We start from the raw sequence: 14,936 nt of genomic DNA on the forward strand, positions 1-14,936 counted from the left end.
ATGTCACATGTCACTTCGGGTATCCTTTAAAGTGAACCCAAGGTGAGAGTGATATAGAGCCTGCCATATTAATTTCCTTTTAAACAATACTAGCTGCCCGGCAGCCTTACTGATCTATTTGGCTGCAGTAGTGTCTGAATAACACCAGAAACAAGCATGCAGCTAATCTTGTCAGATCTGACAATGTCAGAAACACCTGATCTGCTGCATGCTTGTTCAGGGTCAATGGCTAAATGTTATAGAGGCAGAGGATCAGGGTAATAAATATGTCAGCCTCCATATCACTCTCACCTCGGGTTTACTTTAAAGGAGTTGTCCGGCAAAAATAAATAAAATAAGCGCTACTTACCAGGGGCTTCCTCCAGCCCCAACCTCCCAGCACGTCCCTCGCCGCAGCTCTCCCTTCAGCCATTTGCCGGAGCTTCGACCCGGTCCCCCGCGATGATGTCAGAGCGACCTGGAGGTCGCTCTGTACTGCACCTGCGCGATCGGCGCTGTCAATCACCGTCACGTGGGCTGGAGCGGACTGCGCAGGGGCTGGAGGAAGACCCTGGTAAGTAGCGCTTATTTTATTTATTTTTGCCGGACAACTCCTTTAAGGCCTCTTCTCCAGAACTTCAGCCAGGTGGTGAATTCCCCTCCTGTCAGCTGCTACTGTCCACCAGCCGGGTGCATGGTAATGCACGGCATAGGCAGCAGACAGCCCTGAAAAGCAGTCGTGGGTGGTAGACAGGATGCTTAAGTACCAGACAAATGAGCAGTTCAGCCGTCTGTGGAAAAGAGCCCTGTACTGGCAGCAAGTCACAATAGCAGGCACTTTGGGCACCTGCATGGTGACAGGACCGTGATCACAAGCGGAAGTGTTACTTGGGGCTTCTGCTGGCCCTGCACAGCTGTCCTGTTCCCACGCCAGGACAAAAAGATACTCTAGTCTTCTGCTGCGGCTCACTTCCAGATTTTGCAATTTTAATGTCGTAAACTACTGTGCCTGCATGGCCCTGGTCGTGCGCGTCCTCACTCCCGCAGATGTCACCGGGAGCTTCCTGCGCAGTACAGTACTGCGCCGGAAGCTCCTGATGAAGACAGCAGTCACAATATTCGGAAGTGAGCCATGGCAGGAAACCAGAGGATCGCTTTGTCCCGACGCAGGCACAGGACATCTGCGGGGGACAGAAGCCCCAGGTAAGTTAAATACTTTTTTTTATTTTTACCCTTACAATATTCCTTTAAGCCCAGGGCCTTTTTTGAGAGGCAGACCATCTACCCATAGTCCCCAACCGTCCCGTTTTCGTCGGGACTGGCACGATTTGGGAGGGCTCTCCCGCTATGACACCCCAGTGGCCCGGCTGGCTGGGGGGTCAGACGGAGGGGCGGACTGTTTGCGCAGGAAAGGAGGCAGCCAGTGAAAGGGAGCTGGTGGCAAAGCGGCGGAGAAGGGGGGAAGTCCCCCCCCCCCTTCCCTCACCTTGGTGCTCCCTTTCCTGGCTCTCCCTTCCGGATTAATGTGTCCCCTCTAATGGCGCAGCGGCTGACAGCGGGCGGGGAGGACTTACCGCTGTTACGCAGCCGCCGGAGAGAGCTGTGATCTGTGCGCCGCAAGTCTGGTCTACTCAAGACCAGACTAGCGGCGCACAGATCACAGCTCCCTCTGCCGGCTGGAAGGACATCGGTAAGTCCTCCGCGCCTGCTGTCAGCCGCTGCGCCATTAGAGGGGACACATTGATCCGCAAGGGAGAGCCAGGAAAGGGAGCACCAAGGTGACGGAAGGGGGGGGGGGAGACTTCCCCCCTTCTCCGCCGCTTTGCCACCAGCTCCCTTTCACTGGCTGCCCCCCTTCCTGGGGGCACCTATACACCTGGCTATACTGGGGGCACCTATACACCTGGCTACATATACTGGGGGCACCTATACACCTGGCTGCATATACTGGGGGCACCTATACACCTGGCTGCATATACTGGGGGCACCTATACACCTGGCTGCATATACTGGGGGCACCTATACACCTGGTTGCATATACTGGGGGCACCTATACACCTGTCTGCATATACTGGGACACCTATACACCTGGCTGCATATACTGGGGGCACCTATACACCTGGCTGCATATACTGGGGGCACCTATACACCTGGCTGCATATATTGGGGGCACCTATACACCTGGCTACATATACTGGGGGCACCTATACACCTGGCTGCATATACTTGGGGGCACCTATACACCTGGCTGCATATACTGGGGGCACCTATACACCTGGCTGCATATACTGGGGGCACCTATACACCTGGCTGCATATACTGGGGGCACCTATACACCTGGCTGCATATACTGGGGGCACCTATACACCTGGCTGCATATACTGGGGAGATACTTTAAATTGATATATTACTAATTTAAAATTGTTAATATGAAGGCAAATGAACCGGGATAGAAAGGACCAGTGTGGTTTGTATTATAAAACCACATATTTTTCTTAGGAAATCTTTATGGTATGCATGACTAGGGTTGTGACGGGGGCGTGATAAGGGTGTGGCAGGGGCGTGGCTTAAGTGTCCCTCTTTCTCATCTCAAAATGTTGGGAGGTATGCATCTACCCTTCAGCATCATGGGAAAAAGGCGCCTCTTCTTAGGCAACACCCCAATAGGCTTTTTATTCTAGCATTCATCAAGATGGGCTTTAATGTCAGCAGATGGTATTTCCTGTCCACAGACTGGACATAACACTGTGCTCTCCAGGGTACCACTGTCACATGTCCTGCAGCCACCACCTTGTGACATTTTTGGGGGGCTGTAGAAACTAGAAATTCTTAACTTTAAAACTGCGTGCTGCGAACAAAATAAGCTACTTCCAAATGCACCCACCCAAAAAATTGAAGTTTATAATTTAATTGTAAAATGCTGCTGCAGCACAAAGCAGTAACACATGAGCAGACATCAGCACATTAAGTGTACATACTATAAAAATATACACAATTACAAGGACCGAGGGGAAAGGATAATAATTATGGCACCTTTGCGCTACTGCATTTACAAGTAGTGATGTTGCGAGCAGTTCTGCAAACTGCTCACCGCGAAGCTATGGGCAGCCTGGCCCCTGTACTACTTCCAGGTCACAATGACCTGCAGTAGTACGTATGCCCTGGGCCGGGGATGCGTTAATTAGTACGCATGCTTGGTTAGAGTCCTAGATTGTGCGCCTGTGGCTGGGCATGCTCTGCGCATGAGCGTGACATCACAAAGCGTACCTGGCAACAGGTGCACAATCAAGGCCAGGGCATGCGTAATGAACGTACTTTTACTTGCAGTAATGACTCCCATTCTGTGCCTCCATCCTGCCATTCCCGCTACCAGCCACAAGGGGGAGCTCCGGGTATGATTACTGCTCGGAAAGCCGATCTCTTTCACTTCTGGTTACTGGAGGTACGGGGCTGGAGTAGCTTCTATCCAGTCTACTGCCGAATCTGCGAGAAGTGGATCCTCGGGGTGACTATGTCTGACTATGACGTCATGTCATGGGCGTGTCACCGCTGAGTACAGCGCAAGCAGTGACAGGTGACCGCATGCAACCACACGTGACCACAACACAAATACCTTACCAATGGTAACAGTAAATTCGGGCGCCTGAGGCTAGTGGACAAATCGGGCGCCGCCATTCACTCCTATAATAAATATCGTTTAATGGGCGCCCGATAGGAAAAAAGGGCGCCGGAGAAAAATAACGTTTTAAAAGCGGCGCCCGGAGATTTAATGTTTTATTACTGCTTCTCATGATTACACATTATTTAATGATTTATACATTTTTAAATATTATTTTTAAACGAAAAACAGTACAATATTTTTTTTCAAACATTATTTTTAAACGAAAAACAGTACATTTTTTTTTTTTTTTTTTTACATTATTTTTAAACGAAAAAACCAACAGGGGGGTCTTAGGTTTAGGCACCAACAGGGGGGTCTTAGGTTTAGGCACCAACAGGGGGGTCTTAGGTTTAGGCACCAACAGGGGGGTCTTAGGTTTAGGCACCAACAGGGGGGTCTTAGGTTTAGGCACCAACAGGGGGGTCTTAGGTTTAGGCACCAACAGGGGGTCTTAGGTTTAGGCACCAAAAGGGGGGTCTTAGGTTTAGGCACCAACAGGGGGGTCTTAGGTTTAGGCACCAACAGGGGGTCTTAGGTTTAGGCACCAACAGGGGGGTCTTAGGTTTAGGCACCAACAGGGGGGTCTTAGGTTTAGGCACCAACAGGGGGTCTTAGGTTTAGGCACCAACAGGGGGGTCTTAGGTTTAGGCACTAACAGGGGGGTCTTAGGTTTAGGCACCAACAGGGGGGTCTTAGGTTTAGGCACTAACAGGGGGGTCTAGGGGTTAGGGGTAGGTACAGGGAGGGTTACTTAGGCACCAACAGGGGGGGTCTTAGGTTTAGGCATCAACAGGGGGGTCTAGGGGTTAGGGGTAGGTACAGGGAGGGTTACTTAGTAATTTTTTTTTTTTAAACGTTATTATACGTTTCACTATTTAAACGAAAGATTAACGTTTTTACAATTGCCGATTTAATGCACATTATTTAATGATTTATAACTTTATAAAACATTAATTTTAAACGAAATACAGTACAATACATTTTTAAACGTTATCCATGCTTATCGTTAAAAACCCGGCGCCCTTTTTTTCCCAGCGCCCCTTTTTAACGTACGCCTTACCAATACCTTACCATGGAAGTGTATAGCTTTGGCCTATCATTAGTACCCCAGTATGTGCAGAAACTGCGCGCTGCAAATGAACTACGCTACTTCCAAATGCACCAAATAATGGCAGCTTATAATTTAATTGTAAAATGCAGCTGCAGCACAAAGCAGCAGCACGTGAGCAACATCAGCACACTCACTGCAAACACTATTAAATATGTATACAATGTATAGGCCAGAGGGTAAAGGATATGCAGGACACTTTTACGTTGCGGCATTTACAAGATGGGTGTGGGGCTGAGCTCTGGCTGTCTATAGTGTGCAGGGGTCATGTGGTGACCTATACTGGGGAGGGAGTGAATACATCCCGCTGCCTATACTGGGAGGGCGAGATTAGGGACCTGGGATAAATGTAATCTAAAACCTGCCCCGGTCAGAACTAGGTTCATTTTTACTCACAGAAATCTCCTTCAATGTTTTGCCTCCATCCTGCTATTGCCGCTACAGCCACAAGGGGGAGCTCCGGGTGTGATCAGTGGATCAGTGTTCAGACAGCCGCTCTCTCCTTCTAGCTGCCAGCCACAAGGGGGAGCTCCGGGTGTGATCAGTGTTCAGACCCGCTCTCTCCTTCTAGCTGCCAGCCACAAGGGGGAGCTCCGGGTGTGAGCAGTGACAGCCGCTCTCTCCTTCTAGTTAGTGGAATCGACGTATAGGGCTGAGGTAGCTGCCGACTTAGGAACACGTCAGTCCTCTCTCTGCTCCCGCCGCCGAGTGTGCGAGCTCGAGCTCTCTGCTACCGGCGCCGAGTCTGCGAGGAGCAGATCCTCGGGGAAGGTATGATGTCTGACGTCATAATGGGCATGTCACCGCTGACGCGGTGCTGCATGCAGGCACACGTGACCAGATCCCATTTACCTTACCATGCAGGTATATAGCTTTGGCCTATCATTATTGCCCCAGTAGCTGCTGTGCACTATCGTTATTATTGGGGAACACAGAGCATGGTGGAGGATGGATGTGAAACATTATAGATAAGGAAGAAGAAGCCTGTGTGCTGCTGTAGGTGTAGAGTATGTAGTAATGTCTGCCTACTGACTTCACATGCAAGGTGGCAGAGCCCTGGAATTGTGTACTGTATATGCATAATATGATTAGTGATGTATTAATATTTCTTGGGGTTTGGTGTGTGTGGAGGTGGAGCTGACTGCAGGTGGCCATACATCTGTCAACTTGGTGGACAATCGATCATCCAATTTTGTTAATTATGTTTGAATTGGATAAAATCGGTGCCGCCAAGTGCATGACCAATCAACAGTACGACCAAATTGAGGCTGAAATTGGTTGAATGTATTGATTAGGCATGCAGGGAAATCTCGAGTCAACGTGGTTAATTGAGTGCGTGGCGGTAACAGCATGCGATAAACATGAATGACAAATGTGACAGAGACCCCCTGGCCGATGTCCCTCCAAATGTTTTATGTACCCCCTGGTGCTCATACTTTACCTGTCCCCTCAGTGTCTGCACTGTACTTCCACAGATGTGCCCCACAATGACAACCGGCATATAGACATGGGGTGTGTGTCACACACGTGCTAGACGGCAGTAGTCATGGCGCGCCAATGCAGGAATTCAGTGCTGGCACTTGGAAGTATAAATGCACTGGGTGGAGGGGGGGGGGGGGGGTCACATAAAACATCTGGTGGGGCGGTGGGGCAATGCCACAAGGCCATTTCCTAAAAGATTTCATGCTGAAATCGATCAAGAATTGGCCTTTGGTGTATGGGCAGCCAACAGATCTCTATCTGATTAGATTGGATCAGATAGAGATCTGTCTCTTGGTGGAATCTGCCCATCATCCCTAGATGTTTTGTGAGTGCTGGAGTGAAGGCAGGGACTTAAAGGGAACCAGAGACGAACAGCATTGAAAAAATGAAAAAGCTTTTATACATACCTGGGGCTTCCTCCAGCCCCATAAGCCTGGATCGCTCCCACGCCGCCATCCTCTGCTGCCTCTATCGCTGCTACCGGGACGCGGCCAATTGTACGCAAGAGCAGGGACTCCCTCCATATCCTTACGCATGTACCTGCGTAGTATGGAGGCACATGCGTAAGGATATGGAGAGAGTCCCTGCTCTTGCGTACAATTGGCCGCGTCCGCCGGTAGTGACGCAATGCGCTTGCGTCGACTGGCCGAAAGTACGGGTACCGGCGGATAGAGGCAGCGGAGGACAGCGGCATGGGAGCGATCCAGGCTTATGGGGCTGGAGGAAGCCCCAGGTATGTATAAAAGCTTTTTTGCAACGTCTCTGGTTCTCTTTAAAGGAGTCATCAGGGGAAAAATAGTAAAAGAAGTGGCACTTACCGGGGGCTTCCTCCAGCTCTAAGCTCCCAGGACGTCCCTCGCCGCAGCTCTGCCCACAGCCGTTCGCCGCAGTAGTACTGCGCCTGCGCAGTCCGCTCCGGCCCACGTGGCGGTGATCGACAGTGCCGCTCGCGTAGGCGCAGTACAGAGCGACCCGGAGATCGCTCTGACGTCATCGCCGGGGACCGGGACGGATCTTCGGCGAACGGCTGCGGGTAGAGCTGCGGCGAGGGACGTCCTGGGAGCTTGGAGCTGGAGGAAGCCCCCGGTAAGTACCACTTCTTTTACTATTTTTCCCCTGATGACTCCTTTAAGCGGTGGAGGAAGGATTGTTTTGCTGCAGATTTTAACATTTTTCAGAAACGGCCCTGCATTGGTCAAGTAAATAAACACTGTTCATCTTTTCCACTTTGATGCTATATTATTATTGGAGTCAGAACCACACTAAATATTTCACACTCAAGAATCCTATGTGCACTGCATATAATGCTTGGTACACATCATAATTTCCTGTCAGATAGATGGGTCAAATCAACTATTTCTGACAGGTACAATCGATTTTTCGATCATGTCTCTACAAAATTGATTACAAAAAAGAACGATCGGACCGGTCAGAAACAATCGATTTGACCGGTCTGTCTGATGGGAAATTGAATGGTGTGTATCAAGCATAAAATATTGTAATTTCCATTACCAGCTACAAGGGTGTAATTTAACGTGTACTTGTAGGGAATAAGAAGTGCCCCTACCTTGGTAAGGGTAAGCCTCTGGATTCTCCGTCCTCCTCCACTGAGCCTGAGCCTGCAGGCGTCCGTCAGTGGATTTTCAGGGGGAGCCAGTGCTGGATAGGAGCTACTGTGAAGGACAGGGAAAGCCTCATTAGTATCCAGAGGCTTCCCCCTCCTGAGGTTAGTACCCCCAGGGGCACTTTTTTAATTACAGACTCTCTTTAACAACAAGGGCATGTCAGTAATCTGATCAGGGCTGCACTCCACTTCTGGCACCAGTGTGGCCGTGCTGCGCCTGTGTGAGTACGGCCGTGCTTGTGCAGTAGGCTGGAGCAGATACTGCACAGGTGAGGCTCTGCTCGCATGGCTGCAGAGGGAGATGGCTACAAACAGGACAAGGTTCCCGGCAAGCAGCGGAGGACACAGAGGGAAGCCTCAGTAGGATGCTGAGGCTTCCCTCTCCTTAGGTGATGTTTCTGAACCCAAGCTTCAGCTCAGGTTTTCCAGCCCAATATCCAGCTACTGCATAGATAAACATAAAAAAGGAGACAAATCCCTAACATTAGAGTGGTTCATGTGCCTTTTTATCAGAATATTGATGTGCTGTGTGTTTTAATTTATTGAAATATGTGTGTGTGGAGCTTGTGTATGAGTACTGTATCTGTATAATCACTAAATATGGGCAATGAGATTCATTTTCTGGAGTTCGGTGTGGGTGCTGGGGGGTGACTGTGTGTGAAGACTGGTCATACATCTGTCAATTTTGAATTTGATCTACCATTATTATTATCTGATTGTATAAAAATCAGTATTATAATAAGCATGCTTAATCAAGGATTTAAATAGTTGGACATCTAACATTTGGGGATCAACATCCAGGGGTGGCGAGGCGGCAACACAAGGCCGATTCTCGAGAGATTTCATGTTGAAATTGATCAGGAATCGGCCTGTGGTGTATGGACAGGCAACATATATCTCTCTGATCTGAGAGAGATCTGTCTTTTGGTTGAATCTGCCCATACATTGCTAGATGTATGGGCCAGGGCTGTGGAGTCGGAGCAATTTTCGGGCATCTGGAGTCAGTCGGGTGTTTCATGAACTGAGGAGCCGGAGTTGAATGATTTTTCTACCCACTCCATGTTTCGGACTGGGCTGTGGAGTCGGAGTCAAAGTTGGAGCTATTTTGGTACCTGGAGTCGGAGGGTTTCATAAACTGAGTTGTAGTCGGATGATTTTTTTTTTTTCTAGTATAAATAAGGGTTATGACCTCTGTTGCCATTCATTTGCTGTCTGTGTCCCTGTTGTAATTTCCCATCCTCTCTCACATATATTACAAGCGATAGAAAGTAAGGAGAGGTGGCGTCAATGGGGAGCAGACAGTACAAACAACAATGAATGTTTCTCACCTTGCCATGATCCATTTACAAACACTTGAATAGTGAAAAGTGATTCTGTTATATTGGGAAGCTTGGAGGCAAGATCTTTTTTTCCCTGCTCAATGTGTCATTTCTGAGGCTGATGTGTCCCCCCTATCCCCCAGATGGTGCAGGTGGAATTGGCTGCGTGCCCCTCCCCCACCAGTGCTGAGCAGTAAGTGTAGGTGACATTTGTGCCTCCCCTTCAAGTTTCCCCTACCCCCTAAAACAAAGTGTGTGTGTGTGTGTGTGTGTGTGTGTGTGTGTGTGTGTGTGTGTGTGTGTGTGTGTGTGTACCACCCCTGGCATATGCAGAGTGGTACACGGTGAATTCCATTGTCCTAGGTAAGGAGGGCAGCAATGAGTTTAGCGGCTATGATCTGGCACTCCAGATCTTCTGGCGCTGCATCATGATGGCTATACAGCTGCCAGATTATTTTTTTCATTGCTGATCCAAAGGTGCGTACACATGCTAAACTTAACTCGGTGGGGCAGCTGGTCGGGCCGCCTCTTATGATATAATATAGTGTAACGTGTATACAACCATCAGGTATGAAAAAGATGATGATTAAAGTTAATTCTATGACAAGCAACATTACCCCTGGCAGGAGGCTACAACAAAACAAATGAAAGAAAAGCAAAGCATTCTTACAATTGAAAGCACAGTACTGCACCATGTAATAATCTGAAAAGTCCAAACATAGCAGAGCGAAGCATGATATTTCGGCATGGGGCGCTGAGTGCCGAAGCTAGGCGCCGTCATAGCGGCAATGCTATGCTGCGTGCCTCGCGTAGTGTTAAATCGGGGCTCTGGTGGCTGCAAGACCCTGAATTACATCTCCCTCCGAGTTGCGACAACTTGGAGGGGGAATAGTATTTAACGCAGCCTCAGAGTTTAGCGGCAGCAGCAAGAGCCGTCATTGCAGGGAGAGCAGTCAGTCGGCTCTCTGTGCGCTGAACTGAACGGCGCCAATACAATATGTACTCTAGCAGAGGGATATACAGGGTGGGCCATTTATATGCTGGATCATCAGCAAAATTGTGCGGTTGCTGTACACATGCTGGATTGATTCACAATTATCCTTAGGAAATCTGCCGTTAGAGGCAAATGAAGGCTGCCTTCTCTTTTGTCTTGTCAGGCCCCCTTTACAGTTGCAAGTGAAACCTGCGGTGTGTTTCCCTATTTTACTGCAAGAGGCTGCAAAAGCAATGAAAGTCTATGGAGACTTTCACACTTATTACGGTCCCTTGTGCTGGGCCGGAAGTATCTGATCCGATGCAAGGGCTGCAGTTCATTACCACTAGCAGCGTGCTTAAAGGGGAACTGAAGTAAGAGGAATATGGAAGCTGCCATATTTATTTCCTTTTAACCAATACCAGTTGCCTAGTCACACTGGAAACAAGCATGCAGCTAATCTTATCAGATCTAAAAATAATGTCAGAAACGCCTGATCTGCTGCATGCTTGTTCAGGGGCTGTGGCTAAAAGTATTAGAGGCAAAGGATCAGCAGGGCTGCCAAGCAAATGGCATTGCTTACAAGAAAATTAAAATGGCAGCCTCCTTATACCTCTCACTTCAGTTGTCCTTTAACAGGGCTGTGGAGTCGGTACAAAAATCCACCGACTCCACCGACTCCTCAGTTTAGGATTTCACCGACTCCTCGACTCTGACTCATCTAATTTGCATATTACAATCTTATTGATTGAAAGTATGTAACATGAATTTCGTCTCTTAACTGCCAACGCTTAGGAATTTTAAAAGACAACTGAAGTGAGAAGTATATGTAGACTGCCATATTTATTCCCTTTAGTCATAGAAGAAATCTAGTCCAGTGATCTCCCCAGAGCCTTTCAAGTGGGCGCGCCGCCCGGGTGAATCATTTAGCCGCCCAGGTAATTCATTTGACCACCCGGATTATTTACATAGCCTTTTGCAAGGCTGAAACTTTTTGATGTTCACATTAACACAGCAGCGCTCTGTCAGAGCAGTTTGCAGCCTCCCCCCTCTCCTCCTCCCCTCTTTCCTATCAGCGTGGTGGAGGGGCGGGGAAAGCACAAGAACTGAGCACAGCGCGGATGAGCCGGAACTGCGGGAACTATGAAGGAGCTGGTGAGCGGCCGTACACAGAAGGAGCAGAAAGGTCTTGAATTCCTTCTGGTAAATCATTTATCTCCCCGGCCACTGCAGTGGGCAGAAGCTCCCCTCCTCCTCTCCTTATCAGTGCAGAAGTACAAGGCCCCCTATCCCCCTTTCATTCATCAAATAAGCTTTAAAGCGTGGACTCATTAACACATCAAAAAGTTTATTTACTCTAAATTAGTTCAAGCATTAAGAATTCACAACACATTCGGAATATACCCCATTAAACACTGCAAAAGATGTCATGATAAATAAGCATTTTACAGCCAGCTGCAAGAGGAGCCTGGTACTTGGCATTCACTCTGGCTCCTGTCTCACTACATACACATAACACTGCTGTCCCTGCACTTTATCACAAACTACCAAATGTCTTTCTCTGATTGTTCAGTTATATCGTTGCAACATCCAGCTTTCGCAATCTGCACATGAATGGCTAAATGTTTAGTTTAGCTGTCTTGTCTCAGCTGTTATGCTTAGTACACAACGATGCAATTTTCTGTCAGATTAACAGTCAATTTGATTATTTCTGACAGGTCCAATCTGATTTCCACTCGTTGTTCTGATCACTTCTATACAAAATCGATCAGAAAAACAATCAAAAATCAGATCAGACCTGTCGGAAATAATCAATTTGAACACCAATCTGAATGAAAATTGCATTGTATGTACTAAGCATTATAAAGAAAATCTAACTTGTATGCTCACAAATTAAGTTAGCCTTGTTTTTGCTAAATTCCCCTCTGGGGTTCTCACCACCCCTGGTGTCTGCCTGTGTGATCAGCTTTAGTCCGCACTGTTCTCCTCCTCCTAGTGTGTGTACAGCAGCAGGAGTCATGTACATAGCATGCGTGGTGAATGATGTCTGGTCATTGTCAGAGTCATATATGTGATGATGGGGCTATGGCACTAAGGCCCCATTCACACTGGACTGCTTTTCAGGGGATTTTCCAGCTCTTTGCTGATCGCCAGACAACCCAGTAGCAAGCATCGTGACCTTACTTCACCACCCGGCTACTTTTCCATGCCACCCGGCTGGAAAATATTTCTGGGGAGAACACTGTAGTCCTTGGTAAGAGTACTTGTAAAAGGTACAGACTGGAACAAAGAATATCTATCAGGCCCTAGGCAATGTAACTGTGGGTACATGTAAGAGTGATGTGCAGGTACTCTGCAGGAGAATAAGGAGATTCTTCCTCTGTTACACATTCTTCATGCACAATCTGAACCAGGTTTATGGGTGATAGACAACACCTCTGTATTCAATGTGCACAACATTCTCAGTGGATTCCCTGCAGCTCTGTGGGGAGTGCATATGTAGAGTATAGTACTACTGTGTAACAAAGTAAACCTGAGACAGATGAAATTAAAGTTTTATACATACCTGGGGCTTCCTCCAGCCCCCTTCAGGCTAATCAGTCCCTCACTGTCCTCCTCCGCCACCTGGATCTTCTGCTGTGAGTCCAGGTACTTGAGTCAGTCCGGCGTAGTGCGCATGCACGCACACCGCCGCCGGGATCGTACTACACCTGCGCAGCACTATTGCGCAGGTGCAGAACGCTCCTGGCTGTGGAAGCGACATGCGGCCGGACTGCGCAGACTGGCTGAATTACCAGGACTCATAGCAGAAGATCCAGGTGGTGGAGGTGGACAGCGAGGGACTGATAAGCCTGAAGGGGGCTGGAAGAAGCCCCAGGTATGTATAAAACTTTTCTTTTCATCCTTCTCAGGCACCATTTAATTGGTAGTCACCAAACCAAATTTTAACAACATATCAAATTATTTGATTTCATGAGCAAAGAGTGCGTACATTTGCATAAATCAGAATCAACGCAGAATTATTTCCATCTCATTGACCATCTCTATTCGTGACACGGCTACACATCAGGCTTTATACTTACAGCATAGATGTTATTTAGTATATAGAAGAGATTCCTGTGTACACCTCATATATATACAGTCACAATCAGATGTGTATATCTGACTTTAAAAATACGGGGACTGCTTTATTGAAGCAGCACAAGTAACTAAGTTTGATTGGTTTATTTCATTTTTGTGGACTAAGCACAGCTATTACTGTATGTATAAATTATTTATGATGACTATTATCTGAGAAATAGAACATTTTATCATATTTTCTATTTTAATTACAGTTTAAATTCATTAGGAGTCGGTGCATTTTTTCCCGACTCTGACTCCAGGCACCCAAAATTGCTCCGACTCCACAGCCCTGGTGCTTAACGCATGGAGCTCGGGGTACTGGGTGCACTAACATTATCACTGTAATCCTTATGTATTTATATGGCACTGACATATTCTGCAGTGATTTATAGGGTACACTGACTGTCCTTGGAGCTCACAAACTAATTCCTATCAGGCCTGGGGCACACCAGAGGAGTTTTTCTGAGCGTTTTGAGTTTTTAAATCTGCTGCTAATGTTATCCTATGTGTCTGTGCACACTGGAGCAATGAGATTTTGTAAAAAAAAAACCCATAGCATTACATTGGGAAGAGCTTTTTGAGGTTTTAAAAGCTCTTCCCAATGTAATGCTATGGGTTTTTTTACAAAACCTCATTGCTCCAGTGTGCACAGACACATAGGATAACATTAGCAGCAGATTTAAAAACTCAAAACGCTCAGAAAAACTCCTCTGGTGTGCACCAGGCCTCATAGTCCAAATGTCTAAACATTATTCACTCACATCTTCTGCAGCACGTTTATAGAGTGCATAGTCATGTCACTGACTGTCCTCAGAGGAGCTCACGATCTAATCCCTATGAAGAGGAGAACCAAGGATGGCTGGCACTCGATGCTGGCAAACAATACAGCAACCTGCCCCTGGGACTGAGATGTGCACCAGCAAACAGACTTGATATTCAATTCAGTAGAACAGAAAGCACTGGGCACCAGGACATCTGCTTGCAGTGTTTATTGACAGGTTTCATACAGAGGTAACAAGCAGGGAGTAGTTGGTCTAACGCCCATTTCACGGAATAACCGCTTTCTCTGAGACCAAAGGTCCCTCAATATTATTATTATAATGTATTTATGTAGCACTGACATCTTCTGAAGCAATTTACATAGTAAATAATAATGTCACTGACTGTCCTCAGAGGTGCTCACAAACAAATCCCTACCATAGTCATAGTCCAAGGACAATTTTTGGGGGAGCCAATAAACTTATTAGTATTTTTTGGTGAAAAGGGGGGGGGGGGGGGATACAATTACCACATCACCAGTTCATATTCTGTGATGCAGTCAATCATATCCTGTGCTACCTTACATGTTCTGGCTCCATTAAGACCCTGGAGGGGCGGTTGGAGAAAGTGGGCCTTGGGTGGTGAAAAGTACAAATCTGGCCCTGACTGGGCTGGCAGTGGTGTTATTCCTTCCATATTCCTCCCGCTCCTGGTTGATCGATTATTTCCAACCTGTCCAATCTGATTTCCATTCGATTTTCCATTCACTTCTAGGGACAATCGATCGGAAATCAGATTGGACAGGTTGTAAGTAATCAATTTGGCAGGAAATCTGCCAGAAAATGTCATTGTGTATACCTAGCATTAACCCCTGGCATCAAGTAATTAAACCCACCCCTATGCCCTGT

The 14,936-nt window shown here is 47.5% G+C and overlaps 1 long non-coding RNA gene across 1 annotated transcript in view; it reads right to left on the minus strand.

Annotated features, from left to right (window-relative positions):
* The window catches only part of LOC137547060 (uncharacterized), a 257,817-nt gene extending 252,344 nt beyond the window's left edge, over positions 1-5,473 (minus strand). The window contains exon 1 of the long non-coding RNA XR_011026454.1: positions 5,145-5,473. This is a non-coding gene — a long non-coding RNA (uncharacterized lncRNA). The remainder of the gene's footprint in view (positions 1-5,144) is intronic.
* Positions 5,474-14,936: the final 9,463 nt, after the last annotated feature.

This window comes from Hyperolius riggenbachi, chromosome 2 (assembly GCF_040937935.1).
Source record: "Hyperolius riggenbachi isolate aHypRig1 chromosome 2, aHypRig1.pri, whole genome shotgun sequence".
NCBI classification, from domain to species: Eukaryota; Metazoa; Chordata; class Amphibia; order Anura; family Hyperoliidae; genus Hyperolius; species Hyperolius riggenbachi.